Consider the following 9,354-nt stretch of genomic DNA (forward strand, 5'->3'; position numbering starts at 1 on the left):
CCAATACACTTTTGCACTTTCACTCAAGTAAATGTTGAATTCCGGACTTTTAACAGAGTATTTCTATATTGCAGTATTGATACTTTCACTTAAGTAAAAAAAATTGTGTACATTTTCCACCACTGACCCCTACTCTCCTGTAGGAGAGAGTACTTTATCTTCCTAACAGGGGAGACCAAGACCTGAATGGCTGACAGGTATCAGGTTTCATCTCCATGGCAGCTCCCATACATCTCCTTCTACTCAACCTGCCACGCACACACACACACACACACACACACACACGCACACGCGCGCACGTGCACACACCAAGATGGCGGAGGAACACCCCAAAGAAGAACTTGTACGCTGCACGTAACCACAATCCCAAATTATCCCGCTATCTGCAGCTGTGGTCACATGAAGCCTGTAAACCAGTGGTTCTCATCAAGGGAGGGCCAGGAACACCCCCCCAGGGGGTCCTTGGGTGGATTACAGGGGGTCCCCAGCTAAATTAGTTTATATAATCAAGTTTAACCACAATATACATATCACCACGCTGTATACACATACAAAAATAGACGATCTACAAGCTCACACACGTCGTGATGCGAACCTTCGTATGGTCATTGGGTGTCCCAGGCCCGAAATATTCTCACATGATGGGGGTCCGCGGCCAAATACTTGATTTAGAGGTCCTTGACGTTTTGAGAACCACAACTTTGAATTACATAACATAAAATGTATTCCAACACAACTTGACTGTCTGTACCCTACTTCCCAGGTTTTGAGACTGAAACACAGTACAGAAACTAAAGAGAGTTAGACGTATGGTTTCTGAAATAATGTGGTCCCAATTGTGTGACTTGAGCGCATGTATCTTCAATGTATTATTATTAGTCAGTGATTCAGCTCAACCCTTTTAATTCCAGGAGTCCCAGTTTGAGGCCACGGCACATCAAGACCACCATTTGATCTTTGATTTGATTTCATCTACACTGTAACATCCCCACCCCAGTGTTAATAATCTAACTCTGTGTACAAATGATAGGGGTCCATTTGGACCCTCATCATTTCCCCACATTGAGAATCAGTCCCAGCACATCACATGAAGCCTGGGTTATACTTATACTTGGTTGTGTGCCATCCATGTCAAACAACAGATCTCACACGTTGCGAGATTGTAGGTGGGCTATTTTCAGTATGGGACACTCAACTAAGTATAAGTCAACCTTAAGACTGACCATTCTTTGACCATTCTTTTTTAGCCCTGATCCTGGCAGGATTCATTGCTTTAATATCCAGTCTGGGAAAGTTAATTACCAAGTAACAGCACTATGCTTAATGTTGCCGTTATTCTCTGCGATGCACCGACCTAACCAAGGCAAATTCCTCATATGTGCAAACATACCTGGCAAATAAAAGAAGTCCGATGCTGGAATGTATCACCCAAGCATCACCTGAAATAGCATTTACGGGTCATTCAGCTATCGCCATTAAAGCTACAGTCCTGGACTTAATTTAATGAATAAAACATTGTTTAAACAATCTGTCTGTATGATATGTTAATACCGTATGTAATATGTATGTTAATACAATACAACTAATACATTCTGCAGTGGTTGGAGGTGGGCTCCCTGCACTACGCTTAGCCTTTAATTGAGACAATTACACTCATCATGGTGTCGGCCTGTCGGGTAGGACTGACAATGTCAATAAAGTCATTAGAGGAAAGACAGCGCACATTGGACACTAGATTGTGTTATATCTTGAAGTACATTGTTGCAATTATTACCTCAGATTTCTGGGAGAGCAAGACAATGGACATGAAACATACGGATTGTAGATTTTTAAAACTAATGCTAGTTTCATACTTGTCAGCACGGTATTTGCTCAATGACTGACCTTCACCCTGTGAAAGGATATTTCTGCACTGTACTCTCCTACGAGTCCTAAAACTGACACTGCACTAGGGGTGCAATACTATACTCTTTTCTTTCTTAAGATTGGCTATGTATGTATTACTTATCAACAAACCGAATAACCACTTAAGGCTCATACTTTGTCGCACAAAAAAATAGGGATTGATAATTAATTGATTATTAGATTAAATCATTATTTGTTATAATCTACGAAATGGATAAGTTCGATTAAATGTTGTACCTCTACATTGCACGGCCCCGTTAACTTGCTACACCATGATCCGTTATTATTAATAATGTAAACTAGCTGTGCAATACAGGCAGGTACATGCATACAATGAATTTCCCCAAACGGTATAGCTTCTATGTTTGATGCAGTCATCATGGCGGAGGGGTTATCAAACTAGTGACCTATGACCCTGGTCCAGCAGCTTACAGCCTGGCCAACCACTGACCCATTCCAGAACAGTGGCTTATATTGCACAACTATACTCTGGAACACTCTTGGTATGTACTCATTTGGAAGCTACAAATACAACAAAATTATACAGTGTACCCGACTGCCGGTTGAGTCAGATAAGAGTTAGTTCAACCTACCTGAGGTATACCTACATAAGAGGAAGACAACTCAAACCTCCTTGTGCTGCTGAATGGAGGCATTTATTAACATGTAATAAATTAATTGGTACTACGAGAATGAAAGCAAACGTAAAAGGGAAGCCCTCTTAAGTGAGGAGAGCCAGGATCCTGTTCACAATGCCCAAGTGAGAGTACCCATCAATGCAAACATGTGACTTATTGTCATCAGGAAGACAATACCTTGTCATCCATGTCATTGTTTAGATCAACAACTGCTTGCTCATTCCAGAATTCCCCCTAAAAAGAAGGCTAAAAAACTGTGCATGCACAGTCAGTCACATAGGCTTACTGTAGCTCTCACACAAAAACTAATTGTAACAATGTACAATAACTTTGTCCTGCACATTCATAATGTTAAGATAAACTTAATTATATTCCTTTTTCCTGTCTTTTGTCTGATGAGGAACTCCTGAACAAAATGACAGACTTCTGGTCCACTGAGAAAAAAGAAACAGCTTTGCCAGATTAATCAAAAACTACACTTTTTAAGATCTAAATTAATAAACAGTAGAGTTTTTCATTTATATTAAAGAATGTAATTTTATTCTTCCAATAACGTCGCAATTACAATTCCTTCCTTACTGGTATTTTATAGATTTTTTAAAGCACAAGTACAATAACATCAGGTCCGTTGACTACTACACATCAATCTAGACAAACATCAGCATCGTCAACAACAATGTAATTCCATTGTTTTATTTCAAGGCGTTGAAAACTCCTGTCATGTCACTACACTGTACCGTGCGGTGGTCGCAGCCTAGTAGAAGGGGAAACAACGTGCGTGCGTGTGTGTGCGCGTGCGTGCCCGTCTGTACGAGTGTGAGCGGGCGGGCGCGCGCGTCTGGTTTGAGAGGGGAGGAAGAGTTTGTGTGAACGTATGTGTGTGTGTTCAGCTTTAAGAGGAGGAAGACTACGGTTTGTCACAGTGAAGTAGGAAGATTAGCTACCAGATAGCAGAACCAACAGTGGTGCCACGGGGCTTAACACACACACAGTCCACCATTAAAAAAAACACAGACATCACCCATCCAATACTTAAAAAAAACTAAACTCACCCCCTTTAAAACACACAGACACACACCTAAACCCAACCCACATACACACACACACACACACAGCAGCATGTGCAACCCAGCCAGCCGGCTTCCCCATTATTGAGACCACCTCACAAGATAACAGCATGTTTATTAGCCGGGGAAAGCTAACGTTAGCTGATCGAAAACAAAAACAACAAAAAAAGACACATCAAGCCTCTTCTTCATCACACAATCCGAACCCTGATCGCTGCTAGCTGGCACCAGGTCAAAGTCCAGTAAAAAAGCCCCAGACACTAGACATAAGCATCACACTCTAGTAGTAGGATATGATGATGGTCCACACACACAAACACAGAGACAGAACCACCACCAAGCAAGAACCGAGTCCGGATCTTACATTGAAATGCGAAGGAGCAGGGGGGGACTATAGTGGCCAGGTCAAGGGGGGAACAAACTTTCAACATACTGTCCCAAACTCCTCGTCGATTATGTTTACCTGGCCAACCTGGGGTTCATTCACTCTCAAAAGGCTCCCCGGCACCACCGTTTCGGAACTCATAAATTCCAACTACAGACTTAATAATCCTCCACGACAACCAACCGAGCCCGATGGCGATCTGCCGATAAAAACAATCCTTACCTCATTCAACGAACTCTGGGGGGGGGAAACGAAAACACCGAATCCCAACGTAAACCAAGTAGTTCCGAAATAACAGCACACATTATGCAAACATCATGAATGAGGAGGTTGAAAAACGGTGCGATTAGTGTGGCCCAGGAGGGAGAAGAAGAAGCCACCCCTCCCAGAGCTTCAACCTTTGGCTGTGTGTGCGGGGCTGAAGTGTTACTTTTCAACAGCCCATCAGCTTCTTTATCGTCACACAGAGAGAGGTGGAGGAGAACCTGGCTGGCTCCTCTCTCTCTCACGACGAGTCCGACTCAAACCCCCCCGAAGAACCCCGACCATCCACGGCAACGAAAACAACTTGCTTGCCTTTAACACCTCCGTCAACTTACTCGGTCGATCCGTCGCCCGATCCTCGTATTCTGGGGGTCGACCAAGGAATGTTTCCCTGTAATTAACCTCGATAAATCGTCGCTTTTTTGAAATCCTGGGGATATCCTCTTTTTTTACGGCCCTCCCCGCTGCCGCTTCTGTTGCCAAATAATGCGCCTCGGCACACATGGAGCCGCTGCGTCCTCGTAGTGGGCATGCGCGCCTTCGACATACCAGGGCAACCTAGGGAACATCATGTAACCGAGGGCCAACACGATGCCCGGGGGCCACTGACTATATAGCCAGGGGGCCCCGGGCTCCAAGGGGCTCTATGATTCAGGGTTGTCGCCCCTCTTTAAGTTTAACTCATATATGAGTAATGAGTTGCATGCAGGTGAGGGTTTTCGGGATTGGGGGGGGGGGGGGGGGGAGACGACCCAGCTGTGTGCCAGCGAGGCAGACACTATAGGTCCACCATGTTCCATTCATCATAACATTTAGAGATGTCCAAATATACACTTCTAATAGCCTATACCCTTTTTTCAATTTCAAGGACCCCCAGTTCTATATATGCATATATAGCAAACAAACCCCATGCATAGTTGAGGCAAGTGGAGGATAAAGTTTGTTTTAAATATCTGGGAACCTGCATTATTTTTAAATGAGACTCATATGGACGTGTATGGGACCATTATATAGGACCCCATTGGCCCCCAGACCCGCCATCAAGAAACATTGATTTATGGCTATACAATTTATCCCTACAACCATGCACCTTAAGTTCAAACAAGTACTCACCTATAATCTTGAGTACCCAGTTCTCACAGGCTCTGCAAGTAGCATACTCACATAACAATGTTTCAAGAACCGCACACACAAACAAGACATCATCATATCCATTAGGAGTTACAAGAAAGACAAAGTTGCTCTCCATGGGGGAGATGGGTTGGGGCCAATTCTAACAGGTGGGGAAGAAAATACAATAAAAAAGAAGCCTGGGAGCTTTGTCACATCAGTCATCCTTCTGGTCTTTTAATGACACAAAGAAGATGTTGCTGTGTCATCAAAAGCCATTGTTCTCTCATCTCCATCTCTGCTGTCACATGTAGGCTGCATGGCTGGTCCAGCCTTGTACCACAACAACACAATGACAATATCATATCATTGCTGTCAGCCAGAAACATCTTATCTCCTTTAACTTGTAAATTAATGCTCTAATATTGATCACAGTCCATCCTTCCATCCATCCATCTTCAACCGCTTATCCGTAGTCGGGTTGTGGGGGGAACAGATCCACCATGAGAGCTCCAGACTTCCCTCTCCAGAGCAACAGTAACTTCATTCTCTCGATCCCGAGGCGTTCCCGACAGATATTGGAGATATAAACCCTCCAACTCATCCTTGGTCTACAGTACACAGTGTCACACAAAAGTATCAAAATTAGCAGATCTACAAGCTTGAAATGGCATGAAGCCACAACGTTTTGCACTCGTCGATCTGCTATTTTTTAATTTGAATTCTGAAAAGTAACCCTTTTGGACATAATGTGGTTTCCACCAGACAGATACAACATCATATCCTAATATTAGATCATAGGGCATGTTAAGGCCTATTTAAACACCCTTTTTTATACATTAATCATAGGGCCTCGACATCAGTCTTTTCATTTTTGTCCGTATAATGCTTTCTCTGATGTATAGAGTTGTGAGCACCTCAGAATGATTCAGAGATTCACACAGAGAAAAGTCATGTCATCAGAAAACTGAATTGGGCCACCTGGCATGTGCATTTGTGACCAACAACCACTTTATTTGATAATATGTTAAAATATAATATTGTAATTAACATAATATGGATAGACATTTTTTGTAGATAGCCTAAAGTTTTGATTGTGTTACATCATTTTGTATGTGTCCTCAGTGTTATGTTTGATCCCCCCCCCCCTTTTTTTAATTATTATTCTTCCTATATCTCTATCAAATGATTGACATCAGACTCAATCAATGATTGGACATGTCCATTCATGTTGGCTGAGGGTGTGTGTGTGTGTGTGTGTGTGTGTGTGTGTGTGTTGGGGGGGGGGGGGGGGGGGGGGTAATGGCCGCCCGTCCGCAACAACATGACAGCGTCAACTTGATCTTCATTAAGTACTGTAACAATGTAACAATGCAGGAAGTAGCTGCTGCGCCGACGATTAGACTGGCTCACTATTTGGCAGGAAACGACTCCTCTCGGCGGCGTCCGACGCCAAACACAAATGTATCCTAAAAACTTTTGCACTTACCACCGCCACTTATCCTCTTCTTTCTCACCGTTATTACACACCCAGCCGTCCGCGGGATGTGAGATGTAGGGTAAGGACACAGGGAGAAAATGGAGAGAATTCCGATGGTTGTTTGTCTCTGCCTCGACACGAGCAGTGGTGGAAAGTAAACGAGTACATTTACTCAAGTACTCTACTCGAGTATTTTTAAGTATTTGTACTTTTACTTGAGTATCTCCATTGTCTGCCACTTTACACGTTTACACACTGCACAACATTACATAGAGATATATTGTAGGCCTATTTCTTCCCCCACTACATTTATTTGGCATATTAGGCCTACTCTGCAGAGATTGTATGATACAGTTTTAACAATATTAAGACTTGATCCCCATTGGTTCATGGAGAAATTTAGGCTACAAGCTGGGTAGTTTGTACAAATAAAGAAATAAATGTATTTCTATGCACGCACACGCGCACAAATACGCGCACGCACGCACACACACACACACACACACACACACACACACACACACGTTATCTGCAATATTGATAATGAATCGATCATTCTATATATATTTCAGTAGTCTACGTATTTCCGAATAATCACTCATTCTGAACAGTGCCTATAGGCCTACTTTTATACTTTTTTATAATATTTTTATGCTTGAGTAGGCCTATTCAATACAGGGCTCTTGCCGACTTTGCACTTTTGTCAGGGGTCCTCAACTTCTTTCGTCAGGCCAACGACCCCTTAGCTAACTGAGATAGAGAAATGAAGCATGCAGGACGAGGGACCCCCACTTCATTAGCCTATACAATTATGTTCCACATTGAACATTTTTTATAGCTTTCATAAATTCATAGGCCTATAGCTCGATTAGCTTCCTTGTTTAACAGCACCAATACAAATTGGCGGCCCCCCTGTGGTAACTCTGAGGACCCCTATAAGGGTCCCGGACCTGCTTGGGGTCTCGGAACCCTGTTGAAGACTCATTCAATTTAGACTTAAAGGGGAATACCACTCATTTTCATTAATATAGAGTTGTTGTGAGGAAATCATTTTAAAAAGTCCCGTCCCCCCCTCCCTTCTGTTTAGCCTGAACTGGTAGGTCTAGAACTTGGGGTCATGCATTGACCCATTAAAACCGCTAAAGCATCTGTGTCATTTTAGCTTTTTGCCAGGGACCCACATAGCTGTCTATAGGAGTGGTTGCACCACTCAACAAAAAAGGTTTAAGGCATTTGTGGAATCGACCTCAGGCCTACTCTTAAAGGATCAGGGGTGCGGGTAACTTTGATGATGGAGAGGGCCACTATACTTACTGTCAACACTCACTCCAGAGGACCACATCACCAAAGGCTTGAGACGGTTTTAAGCGTTGTCCCAGCAGTGTGATATATGTCCTGTTGCACGTTGACCCACGTCGTCCCAAGTGATTCAACTGGTTGAATTCAGTGGCCCAATTAACCACACCAAAGGGTCACCTGCAACCGTTTGGACCCAAGGAGTCGCATGGTGAGTGGCGACCCTTTGGTGTGGTTTGGGTTTTATCTCCGTATTTTAACTATCTACAAGCTCAAAACATGTGCGAAGCGTTTTAAACTTGATTCTAGATCTATTATTTTATTTGATTATTGCTACTGTAGGTCACATTTACTATGAAAACCTGCATCTCCCGTCCGTTTGTCATGCCTCCATATATGGTCACGCCTTGGGACATCACGCCTCCATATATGGTCACGCCTCATGACATGGCGCCTCCATATATGGTCACGCCTTGTGACACGTCATGCCACCAAATATGGCCATCTCTATATATGAAGATCATGACACTGACCTATAATGTAACCCTGGATAACCATACATGGAGAAGACTGGATCATCACCTAGATCTGCATATGGAGCCAGCCAGCAACTTCAAATCTGACCTCAAACCTCAAACCCTTAAATCTCCATATATGGAGGTGACCTGTTCTGATCCCACCCCACCCATCCTTCCTGTTCTGACATTCCATATGTTGATCTGACCTCATCAAACCCTGAACACTCAAGACACACTACCGCACTGTTGTGACGAAAAGAGAGTTGAGCCAGAAGGCAAAGCTCTCTACCGAGCAATCTTTGTTCCTACTCTCACCTATGGTCATGAAGTGTGGGTCATGACCGAAAGAATAAGGTTGCGAATAAAAGCGGACGAAATTAGTTTTTTTCGACGGGTGGCTGGCATCTCCCTTAAGAGATAGGGTGAGAAGTTCAGTCACACGAGAGAGACTCGGAGTAGAATCGCTGCTTCTTCGCCTGGAAAGGAGCCAGCTTAGGTGGTTTGGGCATCTGGCGTCTCCCTAGGGAGGTCCTCGAGGCACATCCCACACTGGGAGGAGACCCCGGGGCAGACCAAGGCGCAGTTGGAGGAAACACATCGACTCGCTGGCAAGTTAAGGTGGGGGCCTCATGTAGCCCCCGGGCCACCGGTTGCCCATGGATTAAAGGCATATTCATAGTCCAGTTTTAGG

General features: G+C 43.8%; 1 protein-coding gene across 12 annotated transcripts in view; it reads right to left on the bottom strand.

Moving 5' to 3' along the window:
* Window positions 1-4,752, bottom strand: part of LOC308325697 (transcriptional repressor p66-alpha-like) — a 28,409-nt gene extending 23,657 nt beyond the window's left edge. For 5 of the 12 annotated variants that reach the window (XM_080778329.1, XM_080778337.1, XM_080778336.1 and 2 more), the window contains exon 1: window positions 4,595-4,752. The gene's annotated coding sequence lies outside the window, so the exon portion shown is untranslated. Of the gene's footprint in view, window positions 1-4,217; window positions 4,405-4,594 lie in introns of those variants that run through there. The other 7 variants (XM_080778338.1, XM_080778333.1, XM_080778330.1 and 4 more) reach the window with 3 other exon arrangements.
* Between the last annotated feature and the right edge of the window lie 4,602 nt (window positions 4,753-9,354).

The sequence above is a fragment of the Protomyctophum bolini genome (assembly GCF_963924005.1).
Source record: "Protomyctophum bolini genome assembly, chromosome: 12".
NCBI lineage: Eukaryota > Metazoa > Chordata > Actinopteri > Myctophiformes > Myctophidae > Protomyctophum > Protomyctophum bolini.